The sequence below is a fragment of the Neoarius graeffei genome, chromosome 1 (genome assembly GCF_027579695.1).
Source record: "Neoarius graeffei isolate fNeoGra1 chromosome 1, fNeoGra1.pri, whole genome shotgun sequence".
In the NCBI taxonomy this organism is placed as follows: Eukaryota; Metazoa; Chordata; class Actinopteri; order Siluriformes; family Ariidae; genus Neoarius; species Neoarius graeffei.
Window position 1 is genome coordinate 26,636,901 of NC_083569.1, and position 19,039 is coordinate 26,655,939.

The 19,039-nt window shown below is 38.6% G+C and overlaps 2 non-coding genes across 2 annotated transcripts; one reads left to right on the forward strand and one right to left on the reverse strand.

The window, feature by feature from the left end:
• Positions 1-10,711: 10,711 nt before the first annotated feature.
• LOC132897200 (U2 spliceosomal RNA) lies at positions 10,712-10,903 on the forward strand. The gene has a single exon (XR_009656275.1). It is a non-coding gene; the product is annotated as a U2 spliceosomal RNA (small nuclear RNA).
• Positions 10,904-11,195: 292 nt separating this feature from the next.
• On the reverse strand, positions 11,196-11,311 carry LOC132899204 (U5 spliceosomal RNA). The gene has a single exon (XR_009656664.1). It is a non-coding gene; the product is annotated as a U5 spliceosomal RNA (small nuclear RNA).
• Positions 11,312-19,039: the final 7,728 nt, after the last annotated feature.

Consider the following 19,039-nt stretch of genomic DNA (forward strand, 5'->3'; position numbering starts at 1 on the left):
CTTTATCCATCAGCAATATGTCCAAGACAGAGGGATGGGAATGTTGTACTGATATAAAAAACCCAATGTTTTTTTTCAAATGGTTGTCGCCATTTCCTTCCATCAAGTCTGAAAATAGGGACAAGACAAGAAAACATGAGCATTCAACCTTTTTCCTGATTTAGTTTTTACTTTTCACACCAGTCCTACAATGTACAAATTTTTGTCAAGAATAATATCCCATAAATAGTTGGAAAGAAAAAAAAATGCAGCTTACACAGAAACACAGTGGTTAGAAAAAGTATGTGAAAACTGTGGAATTCCACTCAGTGGTCACAAGTATAAACAAAAATAATGGCCCTCGTTTACCAATCAAGCATAGAAACCAGGTCCAAGTGTTGAAATCAGAATACAAGAGTGTTCATGTATGATTCATGAAACATTCCTATCTGACCAATCACGGCAGAAGAATGATCGGCCATTGATAAATGTGGCATCTGAAAATCATCATTTAAATATCACACCCCTAAATATACTCGGTTTAGAGTCTGTGCCCAAGACTTTCCATCATGGAGAGGTGTGATACGTTCAAGAAGAAACATTTCTCCACCATCCAAATCAAAGCTCAAATGTCCAATTGAAGAAATTATTTCTATTTGGCAGCCAAAAAAGTAGCATCATAGAAAGTCAGAAAAATGCAGCATTGAAATCACTGCTGCAGTCAACAGCATTACCATCGACAATTGAAATCCAGCTGTTTGATCATTTAATTTATATATCCATGAGATGTATAGCCTATATTCTGTCCATAATAATAAGGATATAATAGCTTATATCGCAAATCTTTAGATGTGGGTGAAGAAATAATTGTCAGATCTCAAACATGCAACAAAAATTATACAGTTGTGGAGTTTCTTATTTCCTCATTTTCATGATGTTTCAGGCAGCAGTGGTGTTCAACCTTCAGTGAGATAAATTGGTCTGGAGCCACCCACAGAGCCAAGCAACCACGAGCTGTGAGAGAGAGCATGTGCCTGGTCAACTTCATTTCATTTGTTAATATACATCAATTCCTGCATTTCACATCTGCAACACATTCCAAGAAAAGTTGGGACGGGGAAATTTAGGGCTAGTGATGAGGTAAAACAATTAAACATTGATGTAATTTGAAACACATGATGCCAACAGATGATTGTAATCATGATTTGGTACAAAATCGATATCCAGGAAAGGCCTAGTCTTTGAGGAGCAAAGATGGACTGAGGATTTCCAGTTTGTCAACAAATGCATGAGAAAACTATTGAAATGTTGAAAAACAAATGTTCCTCAAAGAAAGATAGGAAGATATTTCACCATCTACATTGCATAATATCATTAAACAATTCAAGGAGGAGTTTCAGTGCACAAGCCTCAGCTGAACACCTGTGATCTCTGATCTCTCAGACGGCACTGCATCAAAAACCATCATTGAACTTTAGCTGATATAACCACATGGGCTCGGGATTACTTTGGCAAATCTTTGTCAAGCACTACAATGAGGAGTTACATCCACAAATGCCTGTTAATACTTTAATGTGCAAAAAAGAAACCTTATGTTGACTATGTCCAGATGTGCTGTTGACTCCTCTGGGCTCAGAGGTATCTGGGATGGACCATCTCACAGTGGAAATGTGTATTGTGGTCAGGTGAATCAATATTCCAGGTCTTTTTTATAAGAAATGGACACTGTGGGCTTTGGACCAAACATGAGAAGGACCATCCAGACAGTTACCAACAACAAATCAAAAAGCCAGGGTTTGTCATGATATGGGGTTGTGTCAGTGCCCTTGGTAACACACTTCTGTGATGGCAGCATTAATTCAGAAAAGTACACTGAGATTTTTGGAGCAACATATGCTGCCTTCAAGATGACTCAGTAGCTTTTTTTCAAATCTGGTTCAGCTGTTAGCAAATGACCATAATGGCAGTTGGACATTAATCTTTCATACAAAAACCTCACCTGGAGTCGTCACTGAATTAATTTGTCACAGCAGTTGTGTTAACATTTACAATGTTAAGAACTATTTTCAGGAGTTAAAAAAAATACTACAATGGACACTTAAACCGTACAATAATTATAATTCTTTGTTCATGGACCAATAAAGTAAAACAAAACTGGAAAGAGGGTTATATTTTTGTATAAAAGTTAAATCTTGAGACACAGCCCAGGCCTCTAACTCCAAAAGATCTATTTAAGAGGTGAAGTTGGATGCAGTGAGTTGATGAGCAACAGTGGGATTGTTCTGTGTTGTATTGGTGATTTAGTTCACTGTGACTGATACTGTGAAGTGATGATCTGTACAAAGTTATGCTCCAACAGCAGAACTTCCTGGGTGTGGCCTTCTAGAAATGTGTTCCCTCATGTGTCAAGTTCAGCACATACAGCAAGCACTATTATACAGGATCCTCACAGAGCTGTGTTCAGAAATGGCTCAACTATACAACTTCCTGTGCAGAGTGAGATACATCCCACTGATTCTCACTGTCACAACAGGTAATTAACTTTCATCAGTATTTCATCATTAATTTTATTCCTTAATACCCATTTTTAAGCATAAATTCTTGAAATGATTGTTTTGTGTTTGTTTCCAAAAATACTTCACAGATTTATTTCTTTATGTTCCTCTTTACAACAGGCAGTTTTGCTGATAAAATTTGGCCGACAGATGAAGATGCCATTGTCAGGAAAGAAACAGACACTGTTACTCTGAAATGCTCATTTGAGTCAAGCAGTGAGAACATTTTGCTTTACTGGTACAAACAATATACGAACAGCGCACCACAGTATTTACTGCATAAAGGTGCGAGGTCAAACTCCTACCAGAGCACGCCTACTGATCGTCGATTCGAGTCAAAAACAACCAGAGACTCCACTGAACTTACTATCAGAGGTCTAAAGCTCTCAGATTCTGCGCTCTATCACTGTGCTCTTAGAGACGGACCACAGTAATACAGAGTCATTGAAAGGCTTTACAAAAACATACAAATGTTACACAGGAAGTTTCTAAAACCTCATCAAAGATACTCTCTTTACCAAATTATTATCAGTTAACCACACACACACACACACAAAGGTTGTGGTAACATCTGCAGCTAAAAGTAAAAGCAAATTAAAATAAAGAGGGTTTAAATGTAGTGCAACTTTAAACAAGGACACATTTATCACAGTAAATTCACAAATCGACATTTTTCAGAAATGTTTTATTGACATTACCAGGGCCATTGTGTCAGGTGTTGTTGGTGTGAACTACTCTGAATTAAAGGTCCTGAACTTTTCTGGCCAGTTTTCCCCATTATACATAGTGCTCAATTTTAATTATTTTAATTCATTCATTAATTATGCATGTACATAAAAATGCATGTTATTTTGCTGGATGGGAGCTCAGGCAGTGGCCTTTTACAAAGATGAAATGGATGAATAATAAAATGGCAGCAGTACATGCATACAATCATTCAGATAGAAAAGAACCTGAAAAAGAAATCTCTGAGCCAACTCTTGTTCTTGACTTTCCCCACTATATAATTATCACACCTACTGTAGATTTGTTCACATCATGCGTGTTTTTTGTTTTTGTTTTTCAGTCTGTCTTTGAATTGTATATAAGTTGTAATTGCAGTTGTGTGTGTGCTTTACACACTTCCACCTTCCCTGAGACAGTTAATGCTTTCCTTTACAAACCCGAGTCTGTCCATCTCTCATCCTGATGCCTGTACTACTAGTAAAATGATGTGCAGACAATAATCTGTGAAATAATTTAATATATTTCTGCCCAACAAGATTTGTTTTGCTCGTTGACAAAAATTATAGTGTATTTTAGCAATATAAGGGACATAGCAGTTCAATATATACTCTCAAAATAAATATTCAGTTGGATGCTTTTGAACATTGCTGGTCCTCTCTAAGTTGCTCTGGACATACAAGCATATTATAAACCACACAGAATTACAATTATTCGCTATTATTGCTGAAGCTATTTGCTGTCTGAATGACTCAGTATGCTTCTCAAAAACAAACTGTAGGCAGGTATTAAATGGGGGGCAGAGTTCCCTTACCTTTGTGATTTGTAAATGGAAGTACAGTAGAAATGAGATGTGTTTAATGTGTTTAACCCCTGTTACAATGTTAGTTTTTGATGTAAAAAATAAATACATCCAAAATAAAAGTCAGATCAATCATACCAGATCTTATTCCACCCATTAATGTGATATAGAAACCATCAAAATCAATGTGAAAAACAAATAGAAACATTTTAGGGGGAAAAACTTATAATAACCTGGTTGCTAAGTGTTTCTTTTTTCTTCAATTTGAGAGATAAAATTATGTATTTTATATTTAAGTATTTAATAAGTGCATACACTCTAAGAAAGGATGTGTTAAAACTAAGACAAACTGTTAACTTCTTACACATCAGTGGGTGAGTTTTGGGACAACGCTTGTTGTGTGAATTTGGACAGTGAATGTGTCAGGAAGGTTCACATGAAGATGTGTAAACTTATAATATTAATACATTATGTGCTGTATAAAACAAATAATTGGCCCTCATTTATGAATTGAACAAACTGGGCGTACGGTCATTTCCACGCGAAGCTCAGCATTTATCAATGTGAACGTGAGCGGAGTCTTTGATCAAATCTCATGTCAAGTCTTACCTCATGTACAGGGCCGTAACTACCATTGAGGACACCGAGGTCATGTCCTTGGCATTTTTTTCCCACGGTTTTTTTTTTTTTTTCACTCAGAAATGTGAAATTAATATATGATGAAAATCGTTCTGACTTTGATCAGTGGAAAATTCTAAATTCAGCTTGCATCCCCCTGTTCTCATGTTTGTCTAAAAATAAAGTCCACATAATCATTTTTAAACGAAGCTGAAATATCCGACATTGGAAACATTTCATATTAGGCAGCCTCGCGATAGTCAGCTAAGCACCACGGGATATACAAGAGCTGAGAAGTGTTCTCATCAAGGTCCGACTCCACAGCCAGGCAGTTTGTCAATTAGTCATGGAATCTGAAAATTGACATAAGATGAAGAAGTCTACTACACTAAAACAAACCAAACTCAGCTCTGGAAAGTCAGCAAGTGAGAGAAAAAGAAAGAGGGAAGAAGGGGAGTTAATTTTGCCAGTCCGGAATGCTTATGATCATTAACAGTGCAATTTTAATTAGCATTTCAAGCAACAACAGTGGAAGCCACTTAGCTAGATAGGATTTTCGTTTTCCAGGCGGCACAAACTCTTTTTTTTATTCTGTCTCTCTCGATTTGATTTGGTGTGTTTCAGATCAGAAAAGGCTGGACAGTCGTGACCTGTTGTTTATGAAGTTATTGGGTGCTGACGAGACTTGAGCTATTTTGCTAACTTACCAGACTATAGGCTAACGTGAACACAAGACACTATTGTTTTGATCATTGGTTGTATTTTCGAACGGAAATGAAAATGGGTAGCAAACTTATTATGTTCACATTTTATTTACAACATGATGTACCACCTCTGACTGCTTTCTGTCAATCATGAAGAGCCCAGCCGCGTTCACAGCTCCTCCTCCGATCAGCAGCTGGAGATGAGCCTCCTCTCGGGAAGTCTTGTCCCGCCCCTCTTATTGACTCCCATCTCCAGTGAGGCTCAGTCTCCGAATGTGGCGTTTTAGTCGGTTTTGTCCAATAACCGTCTAGTATTTTGCTATTGAAAAGGGCAGATATTTTTTAAAAAGCAATTGAAGTCCATTCAGGCTCGGCTAGATTGCGTTGTCACTCTCACCCACTCACACTCCATCACTCACTCAAACTCTCACTCACTCTCTCACACACACACTCCATCAAACTCTCACTCACTCTCTCACACACACACTCCATCAAACTCTCACTCACTCACTCTCACACTCCATCACTCACTCAAACTCTCACTCACTCACACACACTCTCTCTCTCACTCACTCACCCACACTCACTCACTCACGCACGCACACACATACACACAAAATACTTTTGTGATCGTGCAGTTTTGAAATTGTTAAAATAAACATGTTCACCTATGTACATGTTCATCTTGTTGGGCTTGTGATTTTGACTCGTTTCCAAAATGTATGAAAAGTCACCATATTAGGACATTTTTTTGGCAAATAAGATGTATCGCACTGTTTGACCTCGGTATTTGAAAAATCCTGGTTACGGCCCTGCTCATGTATGCAAGTATTGAAACAGTGCAGATGTGCCGTGCAGCACAGTAAATCTGGCTGAGTGGAGAAGTGTTATTAGACCATATATTCTGACTAGCATCTAAACATATGCAGCCACATATTCATCACTTAAAATATGGAGCATATGGCAAAATATCACATTTTGTAAAGGCCTTCATTGACTATGAGCTTGAATTTGGTCGCTTGTTGATGGCAGCGCTGTTGACCACAGCAGTGAGTTCTTTTCATACTGGTATTGGATCCGCACTGGTTTCTACATTAGATTGATAAATGAGGGCCATTGTGTTGAATGCTGTGAACAAATACAGGTTGTGTTAATTTTAAAACTACACATAACTATGGGTAAAACAGCTGACGTGTAAATTGAAGTGCTACACAATGTGTAAATCTTCCACAAGGACATTTTAATCTCCACTAAGAACATTTGGTTAATTCAATCATTTCTCTGATTGATTTAAAAATACATGATAACTGGAATAATGAGTGAATATTGAAAAGTAGGAACTATTAAAACATGACATCTTTTAAGAGTAGCTGGACTTTGTGTTGGCTTCCACTGTTCTTAATCCAGAAATGTAATTGCTAAATCTGCGTGAACACTACATTTCATTTCATTACATTCATTTCATTTCATATACCGAGGTCATCACTGTTCTGATACACAACTCTGCTGCAATGCACATCTCGATTCATGATTTCAAGCTTGCTGATGGCACGACAGTGTTGAGCCTCGTCAGCAAAATGATGAGTTTACATACAGAGAGAAGGTGGGCAGTTTGAGGACTCGTGTAGAAGCAACAACACCTGGACATAACAGCAGATCTTATTTTCGACCTCAGGAGGTCCCACAGTGGTTAATGTGTGTCTGTTCATGTGATCATGGGATTCTACGAGTCTTGGGTTGCACATCACTGAGGATCTCATCTGGGCCAAAATAAATCCCTGCAATGTCTTAATTTCCAGGAGGGACTGTCCCCTTAGTACATTCATTCCATTCATGGGATCAACAGAGAGCATCCTGTGCAGCTGTACCACTGTAGCACACCATGAACAATTAGATAGAAAGCTTTACAGAAAGGTCTACAGGGTGTGTGGTTGAGACCAATTCTGAACTTGAGTGATGTAGCTGAGGCTCTGTACGAGTTCAGGGTTTTTTTGTCAAGTTCAGCTATTTGCTGTAATGATTTGTGAATTTAAAAAAAAAATGACTTCATTTTCACAGCAACACATTTTTCAGGGTAAACTGGGACATTGTTCATTTCAAGGAAACAAAATAAAACCAAACCAAACAAAAAAAAAATCCTTGGTGTGTAAAAGTCTTTTCTCTTTCTCCACAAGATGGCATCGTCAGTTATCTTATTGTGGCCCAAACACAAGGACCCTGCTCATGTCCCTGAGAGATTTCGACTTCTTTGATTATGAATACTGCTTTTCACAATAATATACACTCTCTTCAATCATACAGAGTACTTTTATATGTATTACATTGAAAAAATACACAGAGATTGTACAGATAAAGAAAAGAGGCCTTTATTTGTCACATATACATTCGAGCACAGTGAAATTCTTTCTCTGCATTTAACCCATGGGAAGCAGTGAACACACAACATCCCCATAGCAGTGGGCAGCTGCGCTACAGCGCCCGGGGATTAATTGAGGGTTCGGTGCCTTGCTCAAGGGCACTTCAGCCATGGATGTAGAGGGAAGGGAAAGTGCTGTTCATTCACTCTTCTCACCTACAAATTTTCCTGCTCATCCAGGGAATCAAACTGGTGACCTTCTCTAACCTTTAGGCCGTGGCTGCCCCAGAGATGTGAGATCTTATTGCAGTTGTGTTCTAGTCTTGATTCTGATTATTTGATCGAGCTGAATAGTATAATTGTCAACTCTTCATCAACAAAATGACTCGTTTCTCTGAATTAATGAAGAAAATTGAAATTGCAGTCGGGCTATAAATACAATTTGTTAATAATGTGTGATGTGTAATATATTTGTCTCCAGCATGGACAAGCACATTACAGCTGCAGTGAATAAAATGGGCTCTGGACAGGTTCACTTGTAATGATGGTGCTGGTGGTGTTTGTGACTGGATAATGTAAATGTTCTATTTTGCTTCCACAGTTTCATGTTAAAATGATAACTAGCATCCAAGATATATATATATATTTTTTTCATTTCCAGGTTTATAAAGCAGAACAATCATATTTAAATTATATGAGGCAAATGAATGAATGAATGAATGAATTAATTAATATTTATTCATTCATTAATTGAAAGAAAGAAAGAAAGAAAGAAAGAAAGAAAGAAAGAAAGAAAGAAAGAAAGAAAGGTAGGCCAGGCAGCACACTAGGCTACAGGGAAGAAATAAGAAACACAAAGGAAATAAAACATCCAGTCAGTCTCTCTCTCTCTCCTTAAGACCTCATGGTTTGCTGGAATCTTTCATAGTATTACTAAGAGCAGCAGCTGGTTTGTTCTTCACCTCAGTGAAATAACAGGCTTTGTTATTACAAGTTCCATAAATCAATCATATTATAATAACAATAGTAATAACTTGTTATACTATTTTTTTATCATGACATTTATTCACAGCAATTTCTGGTAAGGCCAAAGCCCCTAATGCAGTAAAGCTACTTATAAAACATACATAACAGGAAATTTAAGCATTTAATAATTTATTGATTTAATTATATTTTTACAGATCAGAGTGATTGATTTTTCATAATTCCATGAATTCTGCTGACAGTCGGAGTTGAAGACAGGTTCCCCATGTGAGGCTGAATGTAAAGCCAGGATGCTTCAGTAAGAATCAACAATCTGTCAGTAACAATGGTGACACTGTCATGTGGTGCTGTGGGCTGGAGCTTCATGAACCTTTATGATGTGAACATATCATAGTACAGAAAGAATACTTTCACTCAGCTGAGACCATTCATCATGTTCACTGTTATATTCATGTGTCTGTGGCTTTCACTCGGTGAGTTAACTTTGACTTTTTTTGTCACTGCAGAAATATTAAGTGTTGAATTAGTGATTTATTCATCTGTGTGGTGGGAAGAAAAATCAGAATATGGGTCTGACTTATGTAGTTCTGGCTTGGTGGTGGAAATGATAAAAACATTATGCTCTCTTCTCTATGACAGGTGACTCCATGGCAGATTCAATAAAGCCACTTTTCACTCATACAGTTATAGATGAAGGCAGTGATGTTACTCTGTCCTGCAACTATGAAGCAAGTCGTACCTCAGACTACCTGCACTTCTTATTATCATTTCCACCATTATTACCTTCTTTTTATATCACAAAGTGGATATAAAAGTGACTCAATCCCACCACGTCTCTCTGCTGAAGTTGATGAAAAGAATAAAAAAGTGGATCTGCTCATCTCCTCTGCTGCTGTATCAGACTCTGCACTATACTACTGTGCTCTGGAGTCCACAGTGACAGGAAATCCAACTGCACTGTACAAAAACTTTCACACAGTTTTGTTCCACTGAAGGCTGATCAACTTCCAAAGTTACATAATTCCAGATGATATAATATCAATGATATAATGAGTTAAAATAAATAAATGGTGGGTTCAATAAGATCAATAAAATATATATTCAGTATTTCTTGGCTCTGTCTCCAGCTACACTGTAAATAAATAAGACATGTCTAGGGTATTTACATGAAACACCGGGGTATTTAAATAATACTTCAGTGTCTTCTAGGAAGACAAGGAGGATGTAAGAAAGCAAGCATGGCTATTATAAAGACACCGGCATATATCACTAGACACAAGACGCATCTTCAATTGGCCTATCAGCTTGTAAGAATGATCTCCCAAGCCAAGTATAGGTCTTTAACAATTTATTTGGGCACGAGCTCTGTTAAATGTTTTGATTTTAGGAAAAAAAGTAATAGCTACATATCTGTACTAAAAAAAGAAGAAAAACCCAACCTTACAAGCTGCATATAGGCCTACTGAAACAAACTACTTACTTTAGATGGGCCTGTTAAACATGTCCCTGGCATATTATTTGTTTGTATTATTCATTCTTTTTTTAAGTTTGGTTTTCTTCATCACTTCACAGTAATCACTTATTAAAACTCATGTAGCAAACCTAAGTCTGAATTCAAGACACCGGCATCTTCATGAACCGTGCTGAGAAACACTGTGAGAAACGCTGGGGTATTTACCATTGCACGCGAGTCAGCAGCAGTGATAACCATGTGATGCTGTTCAACCAGTCACGGAGCAGCGCGGACATTTTGACCTGCAATTCACATCCAGCAGTTGCTACCAGACTCACAGTCATTGCTCACTCATCATATATTTTTGGTTCATTGCTACCAGTAGATCGAGCTTGTATAATGGTTAATATCAATAATTTACTGATTTGTTAGTGTTACAGTGAGAGTATCATTCTGCTGATTGCCTTACATTACGTGTGAAGCTGCCACATTTAGCTAAAGAAAATCTGTATTGGTGTCACCAGACTAGAAGCATGCTAACCTTCTTAGCACTTTTGGCTAAGATCAAGTGTAGTATCTGTTCTTATCAGTTTAATACCTGATATGTTCTCTAAATGAGGATGTTATATTAAACAGATGTTTAGAACAGGGAGCTGGAATAGGGGCTTGCTCCTTCTGCTCCACACATCAACCTGCTATTGTAGTACCTCCAGGAATGGTGTTCTTATTTCCAAAACAAAGGAAAACTTTTTTTTTTTGGTCTACCAATTTAATGTTTGATATGTTGTCTAAATGATGATAATGTATTAAATGTATTTTTTAGAGTAGAGAGCTGGAATAGGGGCTTACTCCTTCCCTTCCATGCATCAACATGGTATTATAACAGTTCTATTGTTCCAAAAATTACAGCTGAATCCTTTTGGAGAGAGACATCATTTTGTGTGTGTGTGTGTGTGTGTGTGGGGGGGGGGTTCCATGTAAAAAGCTCGATATTTCTAACATTTGATCACCAAAAATATACAGCTCAGCCAGAGTAAAGCCTGCAAAAAATAAGTTGAACTCATTAACGTTCCTCTCCACGGAAATCTTTAGTAAAAGGCGAAAGATTTATGTGTCAATGAAGAGAAACCTGAGCTGCACTTAACACTGGATCAGGTTAGTGACACTGTATTGGAGGTGCAGAAAGCTGGTATAGGGTAAGGTGGCCTGGGCCAATCTCTTACACCTTTACAGCTTTATTAGCCATTGCACACAGGCAGAGAAATGTCTGACCAATGAGTGTTTTTGATTAATAAATAAGTAGGGGGTGTTGAATGTTGAAAAGGAACAGTTGAGTGTTGTGTGATCTGTCTAAGGAAAAAGTAGGGGAAAGAATTACTGCAGACTAACAGTCCAGTTACTTGTTGAGCATGGAGAAAACCAGGGAATTGCTGGCACTAAATTCAAAAGGGGCATATATACTGTATACTTAATAAAAAAAATGTAAAAAAACCCCTCAGTTTCAGCATTTGATATGTTGCCTTTTATCTGTTTGTTTGTTTGTTTGTGATTGATGCATGTCATGCCTTAGGGAATTCCATGTAATTCCATTGACATGCAATGAAATAGTCTGGCTAACGCGACTTCAAAGCTCTGCGAGCATTTGGTCTGGCAAAGATATTAAGCCCAACCGTTTCCCAAAGTGCGTGGTTGACCCGCCTCCCTGAAATGCCTCAGTTTGCTACTGGTCGAAGCCAGAAAAGGCTGTGACAAAGCTTAAACCAATCACATCACTCTTTCCTCTGACGTATGTGACGCAACGGGGCTAACTGGTAGATTAAACTCTTACCGAAGCCGGTCGGAAGCAAGGCGAAAACATCCTTCCTTTCAATAAATACCTCCAGGGCTGCTCTTTGCTCCATTTTCAATGAGAACTTGCTCCATGTTCGTAATGTTTCTAGTGAATGAAGCGCTTCTGGCATAGATTGTGTAAACAATCTATGGCTTCCGGTCGCAGTTCTACTACGTCAGTGCCTTGAACACGCCTCTACCCAGGGCCGTTGGAGATGCTCAAAGTTGATTGGCTCCCGATTTTTCGGGAGCTTGGAAGAGCTGGAGATAGCTTGCCTTGCCAGACTAAGCTCGCAACAGGCCTTCGTGTTGTGTCACACTTAGGATGGGCGGGCCTAGGCTAGTAATGAAATACATTTGTTAAATAAAGTGAAAATAAACAGTTACTGTATATTTGAATTAATTAACCATTTATTAGTTCAATGCATGTGTAGCATTAATGAGCCTATAATGTTCCATAGAGAAGAAAATTATCACACTGTCTGCTAATATCACATAAACTACAGAAGGTCCTTATACTCATGAACTGTGTAATATTATCAGAACATTCAGCAACGTGTGGAATTATCACACATGATTAACTGTATTATCTACATTCAATATTTGTTTTAATTTGATTTAAATAATTATGACTCCATCTTTTTAATTTCTAATTAAAAGATGGCAGAATGTACAAGATTATTCACTGAGAGATTGATGCCAGAATTGATATGGCTGTGAAAGTAGGTGGAGCGAGATGTGGTGAGATGCAGTTTAGACAGTTACACAGAGTTACTGCCATTTATATCGACTGCAAGAGAGACACAGCAATCATGTTACTCTTCTTTGTTTTTATAGTCGTTAAAACCTTTGGTAAGTCATTTATATTATACACAAACTTCAGGTGGATGCTGGAGATTTTTGTCCTGACACCTAAACATGATGATTTAGTTGGTTTAAAAAAAAAAGTCCCTAAACAATGAAAATAGAAATGTTGATGTTGTTGCAATGTCTTTACTGCAGGTGCTGTTGACAGCAGCATCACACCAGACCAAACCATTATATCTTCAGCTGAGGGCAGCAAAACCACACTGACCTGCACATATGATGACTCGGCTAGAGATCTCCACTGGTATCGACAAAAACCTCAATCAGGACCAGAGTTTCTTCTGATGATTACTATATCTTCAAATTATGTCACTGAAGCGAAACAACCTGACCCAAGACTGTCTATCAGACTTCGTAAAAAGGAAAAGAAAGTGGATCTGGAGATCTTTCCTGCTGCAGTATCAGACTCTGCACTGTACTACTGCGCCATGGAGCCCACAGGGACACAAAACTCAAACACACTGTACAAAAAGTGCAGACTGATTTTTTTCCCCTCAGGAGGGGGAGCTGTTTACCTGTTTCATTCAAATACAGTTTTCTGTCTGAGTTCACAAAGTTTGATATTTATTTGCTTTGAATATCGACAGCCATCATCTTTGGTAATGCTTTCTTTGAGCAATTAATGGGGGGAAAGTTACACTTCCTATGACGATGTAACACAATGTTCAGACCTTAATATGAAGAAATAGTTTGAGATTCTGATTCATAATTTAACACGATGGTTTCCACCCTCATTATTTAACAGATTATAAAATAGCACTTGATCCAGTACACTGATGTTAGCAGTCAGCTTTCTCAGGCAGCTGTCTGTTCCTCCTACTGATCTGACGTCTGAAGAAGAAGAACTGACAGCCAAGTTAGCAGCTAACAAGCAGTCTGTAACAGTCCCTGATGTGGCTGGAGCACAGAAGCACAGCAGGTGGGAGTTGATGTTCACACACACACTTTATTTTTCCTATTTTCTTTGCTTTTCAGTTTTAATCTCATGCAGTCACACACAACGCACACGTGTTCTGGTCGAGAGAGCTCCCCTTCTCTGCTCTCCCCCTCATTTTATGCTCCGCCATCTCTGCAACACACACACACACATTAATTGACAACAGGTGTAAAGACATGGCCACTCACCTTCCCTGACCCCGCCCTCCATGCACAAACTGATGCTTGGCCACACCTCCGCTGCCACACTATCAAATTCAGTAAACACAAAGCCTTGTTGAATAGAAAAGAGCTCTCAGATGCAGTGTCTTGCAAAAGTATTCATCCCCCCTGGTGTTTGTCCTGTTTCATTACATTAAAAGATGGAATTAAAATGGATTTTTGGCGGGTTAGCACCATTTGATTAGCACAACATGCCTACCACATTAAAGGTGAAAATTTTTGGTTTATGGTGACACAAACAATAATTAAGATAAAAAAACAGAAATCTGGAGTGTGCATAGCCCCCCCCCCCCCAAAAAAAAAAAAAAAAAAAAGTCAATACTTTGTTGAGCGAGCTTTTGCTGTAATTCTCTATCGGAATCTATACTTATGACTTTTTGTTTATTCTATTGAAATAAATATATTATGGGGTGGCAGTGGTGGTGCAGTGGTTAGTACTGTCACTTCACGGCAAGTAGGTTATGGGTTTGAACCTTTCTGTTTGGAGTTTGCATGTTTTCCCCGTGCCTGCGTGAGTTTCCTCTGGGTGCTCCAGTTTCTTCCCACAGTCCAAAGACATGCAGATTAGGTCAACTGGGGACTCTAACTTGCCCATAAGTGTGAATGTGAGTGTGAATGGCTGTTTCTCTGTGTTAGCCCCATGATAGATTGGCAATCTGTCAAAGGTATACCCCTCCACTGTCAGCTGGTATTGGCTCCAGCTCACCCGACACCTGCAATGAATAAGTGGTATAGAAAATGAATGAATGAATGAATGAATAAATGAATATATTATAGTGGCTCATATTAGTCAACAATATTATCACAAAATTCAGCAAAACATGTACATTAACAGAATTAACATACATCATGAACTATATTATCCCCATTTAATATTTGTTTTAATGAATGGATTGTTACTCCAGCTTTGTAATCCTGCTGCAGTATCAGACTCTGCACTGTCGTCCTGCACCCTGGAGCTCACAGTGACACAAAACTCAAACAGACGGCCTTCTCCAAACTCAGTCAGATTAGGCTGAGTTCAGATTTAACTTAAACTTTATTTATTGATATTAATGAGCCAATAAGAAGTCCATACAGTGTTCGACAGCAGCACTTCCTGGGTGTGCACTTCTTACAGATGTGTTCCCTCATGTGGAAAGTTCAGCACATACAGCACTATTATACAGAGTCCTCACAGAGTTCAGAAATGGCTCAACCATACAATTTACTGTACACAGTGAGATACATCCCACTGATTCTCACTGTCGCTACAGGTAATTAACCTTCATCAGCTCATCATTACATTAATTAGTACAATCATTAATTATTACAGTACATTTTAACTGCTAAATCATTGTATTAATTAATACACATTTGTTTTCATCTAGTAATTTCTTAAGTCTGTATTTGGTTTAAAAAATACTTCACTGATTTATTTATTTATATTCTCTTTTACAACAGACAGTTTTGCAGACAAAATTTGGCCGACAGATGAAGATGCCAACATTGTCAGGAACGAAACAGACACTGTTACTCTGAAATGTTCATATGAGTCAAGCAGTGAAGACATTTATCTTTACTGGTACAAACAATATCCGAACAGCGCACCACAGTATTTACTGGATAAAGGTGCGAGGTCAAGAACCTACCAGACCACTCCTGATGATCGCCAATTAGAGTCAAAAACAACCAGAGACTCCACTGAACTTACTATCAGAGGTCTAAAGCTCTCAGATTCTGCTCTCTATCACTGTGCTCTTCAAGTAGCACAGTAATACAGAGTCAATGAAAGGCTTTACAAAAACATACAAATGGTATACATGAAGCTTCTAAAACCACAGATTAAAGATACTCCCTTTACCAACTTGTCAGTTAACCGCAGACACAAACAGCATTTGTGGTAACACATGCACCTGGAGGAAATAGAAAAGAATAATAATGAGGGATATGTAAATGCAACAACTCCACATTAATCACAGTGAATTCACAAACCTATGTTTCATTCTCCAAAATATTTTAATGACACTTCCAGATCCATTGTGTCAGGTTTTGCTGGTTTGCACTGGAATAAAACTAATGAACTCTTTTCTGGGTTTCCCCATAACCTACTGTAATTAATTTTCATTTGTTCATTCACTCACTCATTAATTTGCTCATGTGTTGATGTAGGTATATATGTATGAACAGATTTGACTTTGATCATACAGATACAAAAAAAAAAAAATGAAATAGAAAAATAAGAAAATTTCCAGTGGAATTTGCTTTTCCTTTTTTCCACTGCATGATTTGATTACACTGAACTTTGATGAATATGGGTCATGTATATCATGTAAAACAAAATTGTGATTAGGGGATGATGACTTGAAACTTTCATCAAGCACTGTTTTTTTTTTTCAGTTTATTCTGTGATTCAAACTTTCAAACATGCATTTAGGTGGACTGGTCACACTAAATGTCCTATACACTCACTGTCCACTTTATTAGGAACACCGGTACACCTGCACATTCTTGAAATGATCTCATCAGCCAATTATGTGGCAGCAGCATAATACAAAAAATAAAATCATACAGATACAGGGCACGAGCTTCAGGTAATGTTCACATCAAACATCAGAATGAAGAAAAAGTGTGATCTCTGTGATTTTGATCATGGCATGGTTGTTGGTACCAGAAAGGCTGGTTTGAGTATTTCAGAAACTGCTGATCTTCTGGGATTTTCACACACACCAGTCTCTACAGGTTACACAGGATGGTGAGAAAAACAAGCAAACAAACAAAAAATTGAGTGAGTGACAATTCTCTGCATAGGAACTGTTAGGCCGCCACTCTAATTGTGTTTAGTTAATCTTTTCTGTAATAATAATAATAAAAGTAATAATGTAAGTCTCTGACATTAGTGGAATACTGGAGTGCTGTAGGCGGGAAATGATGTTAACACAGACTTTATTTCTCACTTTGGGCTCCTTTTCAGCTTTACTAATCTCATTCACTCGCTCACACACTCATACACACGTGCTCTGGTCAAGAGAGATCCCTCTCTTCACTCTCTCCCTCCTTTCTATCCTATGATGTTAACACAGACTTTATTTCTCACTTTGGCCAAGTTTACATTAGACCGTATCTGTCTCGTTTTCTTCGCGGATGCACTGTCCGTTTACATTAAAACGCCTGGAAACGCCGGGAAACGGGAATCCGCCAGGGTCCACGTATTCAATCCAGATCGTGTCTGGTCCGGTGCTGTGTAAACATTGAGAATACGCAGATACGCGGATACGCTGTGCTGAGCTCTAGCTGGCGTCGTCATTGGACAACGTCACTGTGACATCCACCTTCCTGATTCGCTGGCGTTGGTCATGTGACGTGACTGCTGAAAAACGGCGCGGACTTCCACCTTGTATCACCTTTCATTAAAGAGTATAAAAGTATGAAAATACTGCAAATACTGATGCAAATACTGCCCATTGTGTAGTTATGATTGCTTTTAGGCTTGCCATCCTTCCACTTGCAAGTGGTAAGTGACGCGCATACCCGATATGCACTAGGATAACACACACAGCGGCTCAGTCCCGAATCACTGCTCGTGCGCTTCACTCGTGCGCTCTGTGAGCTGCGCAGGGCAGGAGTGCGCACCCTCCAGAGGGCGGAGTGATTTGGAGCGTAGGATGCCTGCGGAGCTGAGCGTATCCGTGTATTGGCGTTGCTGTGTGCACTCAAATCGTGTATTGGCGTTGCTGTGTGCACGCTAATCTTTTTAAAAACGTTAATCTGATGATCCGCTGATACGGTCTAATGTAAACCCCACCTTTGTCCATGGTTAAAAGCATTCTCCAGGTAAAACTGAATTTAATTGTATTTTATTGTCATTAAATTGTATGAGCCAACATACAGAGAGAAGGTGAAGTGGGTCAGAGGATTACAGTAGAAGCAACAATCCATGAAAGAAAACAAAAGAGATGATTTTTGACCCCAGTAGGACTCACAGTCCCACGCTGATCAATCTGTGCTCTTCTGCTAGTGTGATCATGGAGACAGTCTTGGGGTGCACATGACAGAAGATCTTATCTGTGCCAGAAAATCCCAACCGTGTCTCACTTTTCTGCAGAGACAGGAGAGCAAACCTCACCCCTCCTAGCTTCAATACATTTAGGGGAACCATAGACAGCATCCTGTGCAGCTCTGTGAGTATCTTCTCTGAAAAACTGCATTCTGTGTCAAAGCACAAGCCGCTAGAACACATAATGAAAACCACTGGAACCATCATCAGAGTTTCTCTTACCTCAGTTGAGGATCTTTACCAGAAAATTAGCCTAGTAAACTAGACCCATCCGCCTAGCGGCCAAAAATATTTTTGCCTAGCGAGTGGGTCTAGCCTCGCACCATATAAACAAAAACACCCCGGGCATCAAATCGTGCCCGCCAATCACAACGCAAGGTTTTTGTTTGGATTCTTTGGGCGGGCTTTTGCAGGAGTGACGACAAGGCTGCGCGACCCTGGAGAAAGCACAACAGGAAAGATGGCTACGGCTATTGAACAGCGCTCGTTTGACTCCGCTTTGGAATCAGTTTTAGAAGAATTAGACTTGGAGTTTTCATTGAAACATGAGCAGGAAGAGGCTCTCCGCTCATTCCTTTTCAAGAAGGACGTTTTCGCTGTTTTGCCGACCGGCTATGGCAAAAGTCTGATCTACCAGCTGGCTCCGCTCGTAGCCAAAAGGATGGGGCTAGTTTGTGCAGTACGAAGAATTAATAAACAGCTTTGAAACATTACTTTTTGATTGTTTCTTATTTTCCCATTATTTTAAATTTAAGGGAAATTATTTCACCAAACACCACTAAATAAAAATAAAAACTCAAAAACAGTTTAAGCAAACCCTTGAAAAACACGAAAAAAATAAGAGTGTATGTTAAGTATGTGGTACAGACTCCAAACTTGTGGTCATTATCTCCAAACTTCTTAATATCTAGAACCTGTTTATTAATTAATACGCATTTTGAAAAATTATTTATTTCAAGGTCTCCCCCACTGCT